At 31.9% G+C, this 18,276-nt stretch overlaps 1 protein-coding gene and 1 long non-coding RNA gene across 10 annotated transcripts in view; both read left to right on the plus strand.

The window, feature by feature from the left end:
• LOC118187848 (uncharacterized) overlaps positions 1–18,276 on the plus strand; it is a 323,471-nt gene that overhangs the window by 24,294 nt on the left and 280,901 nt on the right. For 2 of the 9 annotated variants that reach the window (XM_035358131.2, XM_035358130.2), the window contains exon 1: positions 9,206–9,378. The exons of the other annotated variants lie outside the window; for them this stretch is intronic. The gene's annotated coding sequence lies outside the window, so the exon portion shown is untranslated. Of the gene's footprint in view, positions 1–9,205; positions 9,379–18,276 lie in introns of those variants that run through there. 9 annotated transcript variants of the gene reach the window in all.
• LOC146997191 (uncharacterized) overlaps positions 1–18,276 on the plus strand; it is a 58,197-nt gene that overhangs the window by 3,499 nt on the left and 36,422 nt on the right. The window lies entirely within an intron of this gene.

The raw sequence follows: 18,276 nt of genomic DNA on the forward strand, positions 1-18,276 counted from the left end.
TGCCGGAATCCCGGAGAAGGCATGGATGTTTGAAAATGTATAGTGTCGGTGCGGCATGGCGGCACTCTAAATATACGGCGAGCCGAAAGTCCTCTCGTGTGGTTTGGTGGAATGGGAGAGCGGTGGGAGACCCTCACATCAGTTCCTCCCGGGATGCTCTCTCCATCAAAACTGGGGGCAGAACTGAGCCAAATCACACACATATTCATAAAGCCTACAGACCTTTTCTTCTACAGTCTGCTCTTATTGGATGAAATTGGCTGCATGTGCGTTTTCGTGGTTTTCCCCATGTGTAACGTGTATACGAGCCAGTTTCCCTACGAAAGTCCTCCACGAAGGCATCTCTCCCCTTAGGCAGATAGCCCTAGTGTGCTTTGCCATAATTAAGTAAATCAAACCAAACCAAACTATTGAATGAAACATCTTCTTGGCGGTCATATTTGGAATATCGAGTTATTGCCTTGTAGGTTTGGTAATTAACGCCAAACAAACCTTGTGGGCTTTCAGTAAAGCGAGGAGAAACAGCGTTTATTTAATTCGACAATTTTTTATTTTATGAATGAAAGCCAAGGGGAATTGTGTGGAGTATATTTTAAATAACCTACTGATATTATCAATAGTTTATTTGCGTTTGATTAAAGAATAGATTTAAATGTTAAAAGTACGATAATTGTTTAAAAGAAAAAGCGTGTACATGGAAATGGCATATGTACTTTTCCGTCATTTCTGTTAGAAAGAGTTTGTTGTGTAAATTTCCATAGCGCATTAATTTATTCAAATAAAGGAATATTAAAATATAAACCAAATGAAAACATTCAATAAACGTTTAAGGACGTCGGATACCTATTCATTTTACTTAAATTATGAGTAAGTATAACTAAAATTATATTTTATTCTCTTATGTGCCATTTCTATTGTAACGCTTTTCGGGATCTTGAATCGAAATCTTGCTACTGGAGAAAGAATACAAATCAGTAAATAAAAATAAGAAAAATTAGCATTAACAAAAATAAGGAAAATAAAGGTGTTAAATTTTTAACACCGCACCCGAAAGCGAAATGACCAATTATGACAAAGTTATTCAATAAAGTGAGGATAAAAATAAATCCGTGCAGGGCAGAGTTTGTAAAAAACATTAGCAGGGATAGATCCCGCGACCTAGAAGTCCGATTTTTTCTTCCGTGCCCCGCACCGCTGAGCTGCGGTTTCTCGCTTGGATTTTGTACGCTTTTTGATATAGTACGCTCATCTACATAGGCGATGAAGCAAAAGTCGCTAAGCACAAGTTTCCTGTTTCAATCAATCGGAGCAAACAGTAGAAGAAACGGTCTGTAGGCTTTGTGAATATGCAAATCACACTTTCATCTGTTAGGTGCTCAAGGCTGTTGCCAACGGCAGGCGTAATCTAGCCCTCGTTACCACAAGGAATTTCGTGAGCTGACTACGTCAGAGAAGTGAGCAAAAGCTACAACAAACCTTTTTATTATAACTTAAGAATCTACATGCTCGTATAGTACAAATTAAGTCACTTCTACTTCAGGGATTTAATACAACGTAATAGTTAACTAAAGTAATTAAAGTATGCAATTCATAAGAAAAAGTCGTATTGTAAACTTTACTACTGAGTCAAAGCTTTGCTTTGTGAATTGCATACTTTGCTTAGGCTCTATAACAAACACGACTAGCACGAAGCTAAAGCGAAGTTGGCTAAATCTAAAAATCTGAGTCTAAATAACTCAAAGACGTTAATCGGTTGTTACCGAAAGCTCTCTCTTAACTTCAAGAAGGTTTTTCTTATATACGTTAACTAATATATGTCCTAGTGGGATCTGGTACAAGTAGAAATGACAATAAAGATCAAAGTTTTAAGATAATATGTTCATAAATATAAAATTTCATAAATTTAGAGTTCCATGCATAATTTGTGTTAGATCTTGAAATAATTCCTCCCTCTTCCACATTTGATTTGATTTTAAAAGGTTCTAAAAAACACAAAAATCTGAACTGTTATTGAATTTTTTTAGAAAATTATATGCAAGAAATGAATCTAGAAATTAAGGAGTTTTAATTATGTAGTTTCCTTTGTATCCTCTTTTAAAAGCGTATAATTGTGTACTCATCAATAAATTTTAATATTAATTATTTTTATAGCTTTCTTTTTTTTTTTTTTATTCTTTTGTAACGGAATCAATATTTGAAAGCTTCGAGATTCGAGAATCTTTTAGAATTGATGGTTAAAAAAGTTTTCTACAAATGCATCAAATTGTTTTGATAATTACGTTACGCTACCAAGCTTTTTTTAAACTACGTTTATCTTCCACGTGATATGACAAATAGCTAGTTTCCGAAGTATTTCCATATGAACTGACAGATGGTCTTTTATGCTTCTTTTAAATTATAAAAGTATAGTTATTTAACAAATTAAGATAATTATAACACAACTGTAAATATACTTCTTAATAATTTAAATCTGTATTTTATTCTTTAATAATATTTCTAATTGATACAATTTAACATAAATTTCTTGTATAATACTGTTACGAATTTAGTATATAGATAGATGATTACGTGTGAAATTAATGTATTACTTTTCTGTGTAATGTAACATGTAAATCTAGAGAGCCGAGCTATGCCGGAAAAATAAGAATACAGGGACAAGTCTGTTTAACACTGAGTAAATGGATATCTCAGTAATTTGGCGCGACATCCCCTAGCTGACAACGGTTTTGGCGACTACTTTATGTTGCCAAATGTGGAAAAAATAACCAAAAGTTGCTAAACTTGGCGAGCATTTGGCGACATTTGGGTCCGGTCCCTGTATCACCGTAATTGCAATTGAATAAATGTAATTGATTACTATATTAGTTGTAACCGTAATTTGGCCCTCATATTGCCTTTCTGCAATTTCGAGAAGCAGAAAGTAATAGAAATACCTCGGCGAGCGAGTGAAAACTAAGCAAGGCCGGAAAAAGCATCCGCTCTCAGTTGTTGTTAGCTGTTAGCTCAACGTGAGTTCCGAGAACTATTCCCGTTTAGTTTCGCTCTTTAGCTGCGCTTTGCATTGCGTTGTAGTTAATGTTCATAGTAATTTTGAAGTGTAACTATTTGATATTGTGAAGAATTGTACGACTATATTTTGGTGGGAAGTTCCAGATATCTAAAGTGTTTCTTTTGATAAAATAAATTTTATTAACCTATCATCGGACTTGTGTGCATTCAATGTATTACGCATTAATCCTATTACGTAACAGACGTTCTATTACGTAATAATTCTATATAACTATCTATTACGCTTTAATTTAATCTATTACGCATGCAACAATATATCCATAATTTTTTTAAATATCTGCAACATTAAAGAGTTGGTATGAATTGTTTCATATGCGCTGATGATTGAGCAAAATATTAAAAAATTATCGTAAAACTGTTTGTAATTCCGTTTTTCTTTCACGAAAACAAGGAAAATGAGCATAGGAGTTTTCTAAGAGAACGCTACGTCTAGGTTCTCAGACCGTCTTATTCGTGTCCTAATTAACGAATTCGGATCCTGTAATTAATAAAAGACATTTTGTAACGCTGTATGTTACGCAATTCTATAATGAATCGTTTGATTTCTATAAAAAGATAGTGCCCACCAGCGGCCGAGCGGTAAAGTCGCTGAACACTGGTAGTTCGGTCCGAGGTTCGAATCCCGCGAACGGGCTGGCTGCATGGGCGTTTTCGTGGTTTTCCCCGTGTGTAACGTGTATACGAGCCAGTTTCCCTTAGAAAGTCCTCCACGAAAGGCATCCCTCCCCTTAGGCAGATAGCCCTCGAGGCTTTGCTATAATTACACAAACAAACAAACAAACTATAAAAAGATAAAAACGCTCTTGAATTTTTGTCAGTCGTAAGAGACAGTAACTTTTCCTCGGCACGAATTTCCGGTATTAGTTGCGTAAATTCAAGGGAATTTCCATTCCTGTGCCTCGAATGTCGAAAATTGTAAGAATTAAATGGTAGTTTAGAATCATTTTTGAATTTCTATTATAACTGTTGGATAATATTTATATTTAAAAAAATTACACTTTAGATAAACCTGTTCTTAAATTCAGAACAGAAAATTTACTCTGGAATACATTAAGTTTCCCTGGACTGCTTTGGAATGCCAAATAAAGCCGTTTTTTGAAGTTACATAACATCCTTCTCTCATTGCCTCTTAATGTCGGCAAACAATTTCGATACCAAACGATCCTTTTAAAAACAAACCGTTCTACTTAGTAACGAAAATATGTGCATGCCCTGTATATTGTATAAAAACATCATTCAATTAAATAATAATCTTGATCTAAATTAATGGTGTTAAACAAGTTCACAGTAGTTGATTGGTTCATAAACGAAAATTTCATTTAAAATGTGTGTTTTATTTAGTTACATATTAATTATTTATGTTATTGCTTGGCTTTTTTATATATATCCTGATCCTCTGAAATGATAATATAAATTCACAACCCCAAACGTTTTAATGTAAATTTTAACCCACAAAGTTTTGCTAATTTTTGCTTCATATCCTGCGACTTTTGCCTTTTTTTTCATGAGATAAAAATTTTGCAATCACGAATTCGTGCAATCACAACCTTAAGTTTGAGAAAATATACCGATTCTCTCCTTGTAGACTTGCTAAGCGCGTTCGGGAAAAAATGGGAAAATATATGTTTGAACTATGCATCCCGTTGTAGTTGTCTGAGTTAATAAGAACAAACTCTCAAATTTTATCATGGCAAGGAGTGCAAAATTGCGTCTGTCGTTGGCAAGAGCCTTGAGCGCCATATAGGTGACAGTACAACTGTGCCCATTTCCACCCCAATTTTCAGAGAGCACCCTAGGGGGCCAGAGGGTCTCTCACCCCTCTTTCCCAACCAACAAACTAAACGAGAAGACTTGGCTCGCCATATATCTGGAGTGACCCTCCATCCCGCAAAGACACTGTACATTTACAACACTCATGCCTTCTCTGGAATTCGAACCCAGTCCTCGAACCCGACCCTTTGGTACGTTAGTCAGAGTCATTAATCACTATGCATCTTAACGAGTGCGTTGTACAGCGTTAGTTTTTATTCTGTGCGTTTTCTAATTGCATAAGATCAACTTTTTTTTTTTTTTTTGAAACCATAAACAGAAAATGTTAAAACACATGAAAGCGCATTTTCAATGACGAAGTCCAAATGCATCGAACCGGATAAGCTATTAAAATTTTTTCTGCTGCAATTCGTTTGAAGGGATAAAATAAAAGTGGTGTTTTGACACTGTAATGTTTATTTTTCTGTTGCTCATTGAAGCATGATTTCGATTCCTCACAAAAATTGCTTGTCAACTAGTCGTAAAAGTCTCGCGAATAAAAAGACCAGAGGAAAACAGAAAATGTGAACATTTATTATTGCACTTCCAGATGATAAGATGAGAAGCTAAGGAGAAACAACAGATAACTCAGTAATCTTCTTAACAGAGCACCAAGAAGAATATCGTAACTTATGAAATCATTCACTTAACAAAAACTAATTTCATTAACTTTTTTAAGAAAAGCATTTTAATCTCCATAAAGTTTAAATTAATTGCAAAATGCTTAGGGTTTTCATTGATAGCAGTATAGCTCACTAGGGAAGGGGGAACGAAAAAAAATGTTTTCTCGAAAATGTGTTACCTGAAAACTTTCATAACATTGAAAAAATTAACAACCTGGCGAAAACTTTGCCAAAATCTGATAGATTAAAACATCCTACATTTTCAGGTCTTTTCAATTTAGTTTCATAACTTAACCGTCTGTATTTACATAGCATAGCTGCCGATCTTGAAATGCAAAAAACTGGAAGGTTCTCGGTCAAATTCGGGAGTTTTCTCGAGTGAAACCCGAGAGCTTCAGGGAAGTTTTTCGTACTAGGCGGGTTCTCGTTTTAAAAAGAAATCCAAATTGACTCAAGTTTACTTTATAGTGCGTGATTCAAGTTACTGCACTGTTTAGAATGTAATTTTGATGTAAAATATATTTGATACCTAATTATTTCAAAAGAATTGAATTTAAATTCAAATACAAATTTAATTAATTCTTTGCGCCATTTCTGCAAGGAATGAAATTTAAATTTTAACAAACATGTAAATACGTAAAAAAGCAAATTAAAGTTAAAATAATTAAAAAATGTGCTAACATATAAAAGATTTAATTTTCAAACTAATCTACAATATCATTTAAATTCAGATAGCATAAGTAAATCAAGTGCCAAACCAAACAATGAAAATAAATTTACCAATTTAGCAAATTAGAATTAATCTAAATTTTTTTTTAAAAATGCATAAGTGAATGACTGTTGAGCAGGCAGGAGACAGACTTATCAAGGGGAAGTTGCCTACAAACCTAACTCTTCAATCATTCAATTCGTGTTTCGTCATTCATGTAGGCAAGGGTAAAAGTCAAAACCAAAAGTAAACACATAGTGAAGAATGTCCAAAAAGAAATACCAATAAAGTGGCACCCTGAGAAATTAGCAATTAAAAATTAAAGGTCTAAAAGGAAAATACTCGTACCAATAATGAAGTATTTTGAGAAATAAGCAATGTAAAGTTTAGTAATAAATTAAATTAAAAAAATTACATTTTCAGAAAAATTAATTTAGAAACCAATGCATTTTAGAAACCCTTGTCTACAGAAACCTCCCCGACACGAATATGCATATCAATCAAAAAGAAACTAAAAAGGAACTAGACATAATTTATATAAACCAATAAGAAACTAAAAAGAACTAATTTATAATTTATAAAAAACAAATAGATACTTAAAAATATAATTAAATATCTAGAAAATACTTAAATACAACATAAAAATACTTAAAAAATACTTAAAAGGAAGTAAATAGTAAGTTTTAATTCTAACTTACCTACCATATTAGCGTTGGGGTCTGCAAAAGTATTTTCTAAGTGATGTAAGTGGGTTCTGCAAATTATATAGATGGCGCTAATGTAAGTAAAGTTGAGCGCCAAGCTGCTTTGTTTTATTAAAAATTTTGTAAATTTTAATATTAAAATATAAATCTAGAAAAAATCAAAGAATATCCTAAAAGTATGTAATTCAAGTTTAAATTTTAACTGACCAACTATTCATGGTAGGGAGTTTAGCCAATCAAGAGATGTAAGTTTGTTCTGCAAATGTAAACTTGTTTGTAATGTTAAATGTGTGTTCTGTTGCAAAATTGTGTAAATAATGCAAATAATAACGTTAAGTGAATTTTTTTTTTTTTTTTTTTTGTGAAAATTGCAAATTAAAAGTAATTAAAAAGTAATTAAGTAAAACTGAAATGTTTTGAAAATTTAAAAAAAATTTGAAAATTTTTTTTTATTAAATTTAAAGAAAGAAAATGTGAGCTAAAAAAGAAAAATCCCAGAAATTTCTCATAAATTACCTAGAAATTTTCCAAAAATTCCTTAAAAAATGTTTATTAAAAGCTAAATTTAAAGAAAGAAAATTTGATTTCAACTGGTATATCAAAACTACTAAATACTGGCTTAAGTATGGAAAATTAGAAGAAGATTAAAATCTTCACTCAATTCGGGCTATAATTGAGACTTTTGAAAAGAGTTGGCCCTTTATTAGTAAAAGGAAAGCAGTATTGATTAAATATAAATATTTACAAATTTATATACAATAAAAATTTACAAGATAATTTCTTTACTCTTCTATATCCTCCATTACTCTCCAGCTAAGGTTTAAGGTTAAGTAATTTTAAGAAATTGTGCTTACAAGTATGGAACCAAGTAATTATATTTTTAGTGAAATTTTCAGTAAGAAAGTAATTATTAATATTATCGTTTAACTTTTTTGTATCTATTGTTGAAAAAAAAATTATTTTTTTGTTTATTACCTGCTCTGGTTCCTCGTAATGTTTTTTTACTGAATAATTTAAAATGGCTGTAAGTTGGAATTTCTGAATTTAATTTAATGTGTTGGTTGAATGTATTGAGTGCATAAGGGTAAAGTGTTTTGAATTTAAGCATGTAGAGTGATTCTTGAAATAATCTAACTTTGTATTCAGGCACAATAACCAAAATTTGAATATTAATTTTTTTTAAATCATGTATTTGAAAATGTTCTAATTCAGCTGTATTAAGTTTTAAAATGTGATATCTAATTAGTTAAAATGTAATAAATTAAGTTAAAATTTAGTTAATTAGTTAAAATGTAATGTAAATGTTAAACTGTAATATCTAATTATGTTAAAATTTGATATCTAATTAGGTATTCTGAATTTTATATTCTTTGGCTAACTTTATTTTCTAACTTTCTTATACCTTCTGGGTTTTAATTCCATAAACTATCAACCATGTTGTAACTGTTTAGCTTAAAGCTGTTTGTAGTATTAAATTGGATTCTAAATAGAATATAAAATGGCAATTTTTTATTATATTTATGTATTTTATATATTTATTAATCCAATAATATTTTTGAAGTTTAAACAAATTTTAATGTTAAACTATTTTCTGAGACATTATACTGAAATAACTGTAATATTAAAAAAATCACTCCATTTCTTCCATTTTTGCCGCACAGCCAGTCATTTTCCATTTTTGCCGATCAGCCTTTATTAGAATGGTTTATTTCAGAGATTACAAACCAAAAACGCATCAGTGTTTTACCTCATTTTGAGATTATTATTTTCATCCTTATTTTTTTCATTAAATATTAAATAATGAAGTGAAACTGAATTTGTTTGTTTACTTAGCATTTCTTAGAATCTTGCTCAGACACATTTTCATGCATTTCATCTTCCCTCTTATCTAATATTTATAATCCTGATATGAAATTAAAAGTGGCAAGAGAACATTTTGTTGCTCTTCCTTCTTTTGGAAATGTTTCAAAACGCATGTTAGAGGATGATACTCAAAATACATACTCGTATTATTTTAGTATCACATTGTACATATTTCGTGCAATTTTATTCTGAAAAGTAGATTCGTGTTGTAGACTTCGACCTCATATAACAATAAAAAAGTAAGTAAATCAAAAAGCATGCTCTCTCTCTACTATGAAAAGGTATCCCCAGACCTGGGATTAACCTATTCGAGACAAAAACTGTTTCGGAAGGTCGTCTGTGAAGGCGAAAATAACCTCTCTTATCACCGATAGATGGCAGTGAATCTGCTGAAATATTTCCCTGCGGTTGCATCTTGGGCGATGCAGTTATTGCAGTCGTCCAACATGGCGGCCTGCGTCTGTGACATCGTGCTGTTCTCTCTCGGTTTACGGAGAAATAATCGCCTATAAGGATTATTTAGTGCTTGTGTTTAACTGACGTTTTAAGTTCGCACTACACCATGGAAATTTTCATCCGACTGGAATTAAGGGTTACCAGGGTAAGTAAACATACGTTTCTTTCAAAAGAACCGTTAGTTTTCTATGAACTTTAAAAAAGGCTCTCTCCCGGTCTAAAAGCATTTTAATTAAAAATTAGGATGTATCACTTTTCGCGCTTTTTTGGCTATAAGATTTGATTGGAAATTCTATCGCTTTGATCATGCGTTACGTACTGTCTTGTTTTGCGTGTGATGTAAAATATAAGCTATGTTATCTCCTGTATATTAGGATATTAGACTTTTTTGTTTTATTATGTGTATATATGTCGTTGGAAATTTCCAAGTGTTGTTGAAAAGAGTATTACGTTGCACTATGCCTAAGTAATTGTCAAAAATATTGCACTTGCGCAAAGCCATGGCATATAATAAGCATGCGTTTCCACAAACATTCTTGATAATAAACTAAGCGCAATATTTAACATTTCACGAATCCTTACCTCTAGTTACAAACCAAATATCGATTACAATTAAAATTTTTGCCCGTATGCAATACTTCTTGTATTCTAAAAATAAATTGTTTTAGTTTGCTGCGGGTTTGAAATCGAAACCCAATACCAACGAAACGAGAACAAGTCTGACAACAGCTGCTTGCATATGGGCTTTCTTGCAATACATGTTCGTAAAAGCGTGATATCGAAATCAGTATGTTTTTTACACATTCACATGATAAAAAATATTCGTAACTCTTGAAGTATTTTAGAACATTGATGTTAATTATTAACTTTGGTAAAACTATACAAATCAAACAATTTGCATTTATCCGAGGATATTTATAAAGCATGACAATTTATTTCTAGGAATTCGAATTTTTTTTTATGTTTATAAAATTTCTCGACATTTTACACCGATGTGATAGAACTATGTGTACCTATTATTGAATGCCGCATGATAGAGGAGGCTTTCAAATCTATAAAACCACTATTTTCTGCATTATTTTCAGTCAATATAAAGTGAAATTTTAGACGTGTTACTATATAAACGTAATTTTAAACGTGTTAATATATAAACGTATTCAGTATACTTCAGTAATTTTTACAAATATATTCCTCCGTAATATGCCGATAATTCTTAAAATATAATTATGTAATGTAAGAAAATGTACAGCGAAGTTAGATTCAAGCGTAATTGCGAGGTACTGATATAAATTTTAAAAACTTTTTCAACGTCTATGTATTTTAAGAAATTATTTTAAATGATTATTACAGTTAGCGATGCATGGATTTTTTTAAATATATGTTAGAAGATCTATATAAACATTTAAAAATCTATTTTCATGACAGAAATATTTCTTTAGGCACGCGTTTATTCAATGCTGATATTCCGAATACGTGTGTTCTTACATCTACGCTGATGAAAAATTAATTATCAACTTTAGTTATTGCGCAGTTATGTTTAGCTGCTGCGGAGACAAGACATGTCTTGCTAACATTCATTAATCAGAGTGTGATTCTGTTAAAAACTATACTAATTTAAGTAATGAAATGAACTATTTAAATACAGTACAAGTTTAAAAGTATTTTGCTGTATTTATTAATAACGTTTATTCACGTGTTTATCCTATAGTTAAATAAAATCTATTTCTAAAACCTTATAGTATGCCCTTGTCGTAATAGAATTATACTAAATTTCATATATATTATAATATGCATCTAAAATGAAATCTGATGGTAGTTATAAAATTTTGCGACTTGTTGAAATCGTATGTTTGTTTCTCTTTAGTACCGATTTCATTTTTTAAAAATAATTCCATTTCGAATGTCCCTTTTGAAATAATGCTGTGCTGAATATAATTCATATAATCCAACTACAATTAAATCTCGTAAAAATTATAGTAATATATTGATTTTTATTGTATAATCCTTATTTTTGAAGAAACGATCAATTTTATATAAGTCTTCTCTCTTTAATTAGTGGCAGTTGCTTTTTGTTTACATTTTATTTGGAGATTTCTTTTACTAGAGCGATGTTAAAAAACACATCTTCTCAGTTTTGCCACCAATGAAAAAACAGAAATATTCCTTTCGTGTATTAGTTTGAAATTTGTAAATTAATATTTCAAGACTCGCCTCCTAACAAAGAGGGTACATATTTGCATATTTTTCTGCCGATGTGATTTTCAGCAAAGTTTGATTCTTAGAATTCAGAATCTTTACAGTTACTGCTTATTTTATTTATAAGTACATGCGTGTGTGTATGGTGAAATCTTAGGTAGCCCGCCTTACCTCGGGTTAGAAAAGATTTTGGTCGTTTGTGGAGGTGCTCTTTTTGAGATGATGTTCAATTAGCACTGTTTATTGATGTTCTGGTCTCTTTTAGATGTTGTCGCAGTGAAAAGTTGCGCACTATTGAGCATTATAAAAATCTCCGAATTTCGGTTGCAGTTAAAATTGAAGGGCACTAGTTTTATCACCATTCATGGATTAATGTGGAATGTGAAGTACAAGTTCTTTTCCTCCTTTTTATTTTAGTTAGAGGTTACTTTCTTCAGCTCTTTTTCTAATCGAAAATAATTTGTACGAATTATTATTTAAAATAAGTTTAACTTTTACTGTAATTCTCCTTTCCATTTCCTCATGAGGTTTTTGGATTGTAAGATAGAGCATGTTTCTGCCTGTAGAGGCCCCGTTTCTTTAGTTCTGCCATCTCGGTGAAGTTTGCAATTATTCAGCTTTGCGTTATTCGCTGTCAAGTTTAAATTGTTACGGTTGTGAGAACTTCTGAGCCAACATGGATTTAAATTAAGCTGATCCTGTGAGCACAAGAATTGCGTTTGTGTTCGAAATTCTGTTAAGTGAAACAGTTTGTTTAAAACCTTTTCAAAACTGTGTCATTCATTTCAGACGCAGCGATGATAATTCGTTTAATGTCTGTAAATAGTTTGATATTAGGTTATGCTCCTAAAGAAAGTCAAACTCTTTAAATTCATTCGTGTATAATAAAATCGCACTACATAAGTGAGCGCAAAATGATTCAAACCGAACTGCGGAAACTTACCTATATTAATTTTAAACTAACTACTATTGCTTAACCAGGTCTTCCTTAGCGCCAAGCGGCGTTAATAATAAAGTATGAAAGTTAATGTTAGTTCTTAACAACTTAAGTAAACGTTTTATAATGAAATGAAAAATTCAGGCTTCGACAGTTGTTAAAAGGTTATTTAAGTTACGAAATTAATATAGTTCTAAAATATTACCCAAACAGCGCAAAGGGTCGCATACAATTGATATGTAATGGAAAACAGCAATGGGTGCCATGCTTTAATTAAAGAAGAGTTAAACAAATACTCACCTTCGTCGCCATAGCAACCATCAGCTATATTGCTAGGCAAATGTTTTGTGACTTTTCTCGTTAAAATTTCGGAAGAAATAAATGAAAAGTATCAGTACTCAAGCACTGTGTGATTTTAATTGAGTCGTAATAATTACGATCGTATGAATTTTTATTTGATTTTAAATAGACATAATATTGTAACATAGGGGAATAACGTATAGAAACAGGTGTTGGTGTACTTAATTATGGCAAAGCACACTAGGGCTATTTGCCTAAGGGAAGGGATGCTTTCGTGGAGGACTTTCTAAGGGAAACTGGCTCGTATACACTGTATAGAAACAGGAAAAAAAATAGTTGCTCAAAATATTTACTTTCATCCTTCTACTAATAATGTGACTAAAACATTTTGCATTATTAGTATTTAAGTTTAAAATGCCTCTGATACTAAAATATCGCATTAGATATTAAAAAAATTAATTATATTTTTTGATACAAAATGAAACTTTTTATGAGTTAGTTGAAAATTACATTGAACGGTGCTGTTATATGCCTGGGCTTTTTTCTTAATATAAGATGTATAAATAAATATAAGCCATAAAAATATTATTCTGTTATATAAAATATTTCTCATTATGTAGTTTTTTTACCAAAAATATGCACTTAATTTTTTTTAAAGTTCTCTTAATTTTTTAAAATTTTTTTTCCATTAAAGGAAAATAATTATTTTTATTTTTTAGATTTGGTTTTTTTTAATCTAAAAAAGTCGTTCATATGCATTTTGATGGATGCAATATCTTGTTTTTCTGGCATCACAGTATTCATAATCAGAGGCGGATTTATGAAGTGGGAGCTCTGCGTCCTCGCAATGCAGCGCATCTGTACGATTATATTTTAAAACTCAATTAATGAATTTGGAGTCCTCAGACTTCGTAAATATGATTTACTTGATATTATAAGTCCACCTTTGTTCATAATAAAATGATAGCTCATTACGCGACCTTTTTTTGTATACTTTTCCTTTTTGAAGTGAACGGTCGTTCACTGAACGTAAATAAATATTGGTACTGAACATCATTAGGTAGCTGGAACTACGTACACAAAAGATTAAATCGTTTGTGGTGATGGTCCTCGTGGGTGATCATCTTAATAGAAGTTCTTTTGCATTTGAACTGAAATAGATTAAATCAAAATATATCTTTCGAAAGATTTTAGTAATTTTTTATTTGGAGGTTTGACCTAGAGATAATTTTTAATATGATGTACTATTTCATAATAACATTTTGATGGCAATAATATGCACTTTTTGAAGTGTGGTTCTCATGCCACGTTTTTTATCTTGCATACATAATAAAGTACTATTAAATGAAGAATTTGTATGTATGTATGTTGTATGTTCCTCGCATTGTGGAAAAACGGCAGCACCTAGAGCTACCGAATTTTGAACTCACGTAGTCCTTCATCCGAGCATGTGCGTCTTGAAGCCTGAATTTTGAATCTCGAATTTTTTTTTTATTTTTTCATATTTTATATGAAATTGTTTTGTGTACTACTTGATATTCACGGCCTCAGTTATCAAAAAAGCGCTAAGACTTTTGCCAAGTTTAAATTACTAGCCTCTGCTATTGCTTTTAATTGCATCAAAAGGCTTATCTTTCCTAAAGGATTTCCGCCTAGTACCTTTTTTTTTATTAACAAACTCAGCGATTGAAAAGCGAGCGCTGCTTGAAAAGCGAGACTGCTTGTAAAAAAATATTTTTATCTCCAGTGCGCCAGACTGTTGCCCTTTATCAAAATGTAAGATGTCTTTCACTTTTAATCAATAAACTCGGCTATTTAAAATCATCTTGTCTCTAGGGCATCTTTAAAAATGTATTTACTTCAGAATCCCATAACAGATGACAACTGGCAAAAAGCCTGCAATGACACGCAGGCTAAGTCCAGTATAACGGAGGAAAATGGAATGGATGCCCGAAATAAAATATTTTTACCTTTCACGCAACAGCGTGATGCCATTCAATAAAATGTAGGATATTTAACTTCCCAATTTAATCTGTTATTGATTAATAATACCTAACGATTTAAAAGGAATAAATGTAATTCTTTAGAATATTTTTTCTACTTTTTAATCTGACTGAAATAAAAATGCATTCAAATTATAAGATGTATAATTAGAAATATTAAATATTTTTATGAAATGACACTTGGAATATTCTTATGCTTTCTGGTTATCCACGCAAAGATAATTGTAAATTAAATATATATGATAAGTTCCGGTCATGTCAGAGGGTTTTATATAAATATATACACCACCATCTGTAAGCTATTACAGTGCAGTATGATTTAACATGTTACTGTATGCCTTTATTCATAATTAGAGCAAAGACAAAGTAGATATCTCATACCATAATCATAATGATGTAATCTTAAAATTAAAATCGATGATTGTGGAACATTGTTCATTATTTAGGTCCGTTATGTTTCGTCGAAATGACCTAATTACTTGAAATCTAATTACTGTGAAGAAATTTTCAAATATACGTAGCCATGTTTGGGCCAAAAAAGGCGTGTAATCATGCTTATATGTAGCATTATCAATTTGTGATTTTAAAGCCTTTCTGTGTGTTGCAGAAAAATATGAATTTTGTTGGTTGAACGTATTGCTGTTATATTTAAAATATGTAACTGCATATTGCTACATAACTTTCAACAAATTTAGTAGTAATAAAATATGCGTTTTTTTAAAACTTTCAAAAATTTTATTTTTGTAGGCTAGGTTTAAGTTATGTTTCCAAGCAAAATTATAACCGTCAGTAGTAAGTTCCTTGTCTACTAACGCCCCGTTGTGCCCCAGTGGATAAGGCCGCTAAACATTGATATTGCGAAGTGGATTAGAATCGTGGCGAAGGGGCAGCCTATTCGGTTGGCTGCCACCTATTTTATAGAGACTATAAAATATCCCTGCCGTTTTCCTTAGAATTTCTTCGTCTAAATGTCTCTTTTTTAAGAAAATATCTTTTCTCTGCCATAATTGATTAAACAAATAATTTATCTCTGTCCATAATAGTTTCTATATTTGTAGATAATATACAGCTTTTCTGGAAAAGGATCCTTTTAAAATCAGCGGTGACCTCGCCAAGATTCCAGCTAACGGTCTTCCATTTGTTAGCTGGACATGCTAATCACTTAACCACGAGAGCACTCACGGAAGATACGATATTATTTTACATTTTCTTTTCGTCCAAACGGACAAACCTAGTCAATGAAACTGGGGAGGTGATGGGTTATCATAAACTACATTTTATTTCGGGCGCCGCTATGGAGACTATTAGATTTTTTGAAGCAGAAAACCTGAAAAATAAACAGTGGCCTTGTTTTGGTATTCAAAACCATGGATCTTCCAGTTGCTAGCTGCACCGCGTCCTACTTATGCCTTGAGAACACATACAGGAAGATGTGTTAATTCCGTACATATTTAGCGTGCTTTCCTTGTCTGAACGTTAACCAACAGTACAGATATCGAAATTTTGCATCATCTGTATCAAATTATCAGTAGCTCCTGGCACACTTATGAACTGTCTTGTGAAACACTGAATGCCTTTTACTTCAGAATGATCTGTAAGTTTCGTAAAAAAAGTCCGATGTGGACACAACATGACTTCCTGTACGGCCTATTATATTATACACATTTTTGCTGCTTTAAACTTATTTCTTCGAATTTTTCTATAAGGTATTTTCTCCCTCTTTTCTGCATGTTCATGGACCGTTCACTGCTTATCTCTTTCGCTTCGGACTTCATCATAGTAATCTTGTAGAGTCATTAGGATTTTTTTAGAAGCAGAAAAGATGAAAAATAGCAAACGCCTTCGCCGGGAATCGAACCACGGACCTCTAGAATATCGGCCCAGTGTGCAGAACCACTACACCACGAAGGACGCTAAGAAAGTGGGAGAAATACCTTATAATCTTTACATTTGTGACTCATCTGGCACCATTGATCACTACATGTTTGAATGCCAAATTACTAAGGATCTTCACTTTCAACGCTATACACACACACACACACACACAAAAAGCTCAACTTTGGTTTTCTAAATTACTGAAAAGTAAAATTCTTCGTTATAAACTTGATAATTTCATAAAATATCTCTCGACAAATTGTGATTATCTCAGAGGCACTTAATCATCACTCTGGATAACTACAAGACATACTGAATGTATAGAACGCTTGCAAACTTTTCCATATTTCTGAACTAATGATACCTATACTAATATAAAAATATGTTGCTGTAAAACATTTTCTGGAATTTTTGTATGTATATGTAATATGTTTATGTAAGTTTTCCAAATTGTAACCTGTTTATGTAAAATTTCTAAATTTTAAAAGTTAGAAATTTGAATTTTTGAAATAAATGGCAGCTTGGGGTCGGCCCCTTTTGGGGTAGCTGGTAGTAAGTAGCCCCACATCATGAGCAATCAACCGATATGCGTAAATGGTGGAACGGTTGTCTGTAATGTAGGTCCCTGCTCTACGTGCTTTCGTGGTGTAACGGTAGAACACTCGGCGCGCATTCGAGAAGTCCAGGTTCGAGTCCCGGCGAGGTCATTGCTCATTTATCATGTACTCCTGCTTCAAAAATGCCTGATATCTCTACTATCTAATTAATTAAATAATCTGTCAAACCAAGTTAAAATGGCATCAGAAATTGCAAATTTTGAAATTAAATATCCCGGGCATCTTTGTCCTACGGTAGTCTTTATAATTTTATTTTTTCACAACGACTGTAAAAAGTTCCTAGTTGTAAGTGTAGGAACCGCTAGACCACATTGAAAGTCAGATTTTGTAATCTGTCCATTTTTTTTTTTCAAAATTTGACATTGCGAAAACATGAATATTTTCGTCATTTATAATACTTCTGTAATTGAAAGTATAGGACTAAAACCGATGATTGCGAAAATAAAGGCCGGGTGAGAGGATGGGCATATATGTATTTATATGTATATGTATATACTTACATGTAAGATAAAAAATATGTAAATCTCAAAATTCTAATTTAAACTAGCAATAGACCTTAACCCCCCTCTCTATTCTAAAAACAGTAATAACTTTTCTGGACTGCGTTATTTCTAGATTAGTCTATCTCACATGGCTTGCATAACCTTAATGACGTAGATAATTCGGAAACTGAACACAAAATTTCGAGAACTGAAACCTTTCTTTTAACGAGCAACCTAACCCTTTGCTTTCATGCTGAATAACTACACACTTTAGCCTCGACCTTTCTTTACGCTGAGACGCTATTTGCCTTTGCTCTCTTCTTATCGCAACAATATAAAAAGTGCAAATGTTCTTAATTAGGTACGGTTAGAATGCCAAGTGAATTTTAGCCACAAACGTCAAACTGAAATAAAAAATGAAATTTGATCTGCCTCGACTACCAAGTTTGCTAGTCATTACGGATTCAACATTTTAGCATTCTACTCAATCAAAATCCTTCCTCTTCAATACGGATCTACATTCTACGCCATTCACATTATAACGCTATTCTCATCATATGCACACACACACCCACACTTTTGGGACTGCCGATTGCAATAAAAATGAGAGGTTCACAACTAGACGTTATAACA

The sequence above is a fragment of the Stegodyphus dumicola genome, chromosome 5, assembly GCF_044657685.1.
Source record: "Stegodyphus dumicola isolate Sdum_Otavi_A_Nest chromosome 5, ASM4465768v1".
NCBI classification, from domain to species: domain Eukaryota; kingdom Metazoa; phylum Arthropoda; class Arachnida; order Araneae; family Eresidae; genus Stegodyphus; species Stegodyphus dumicola.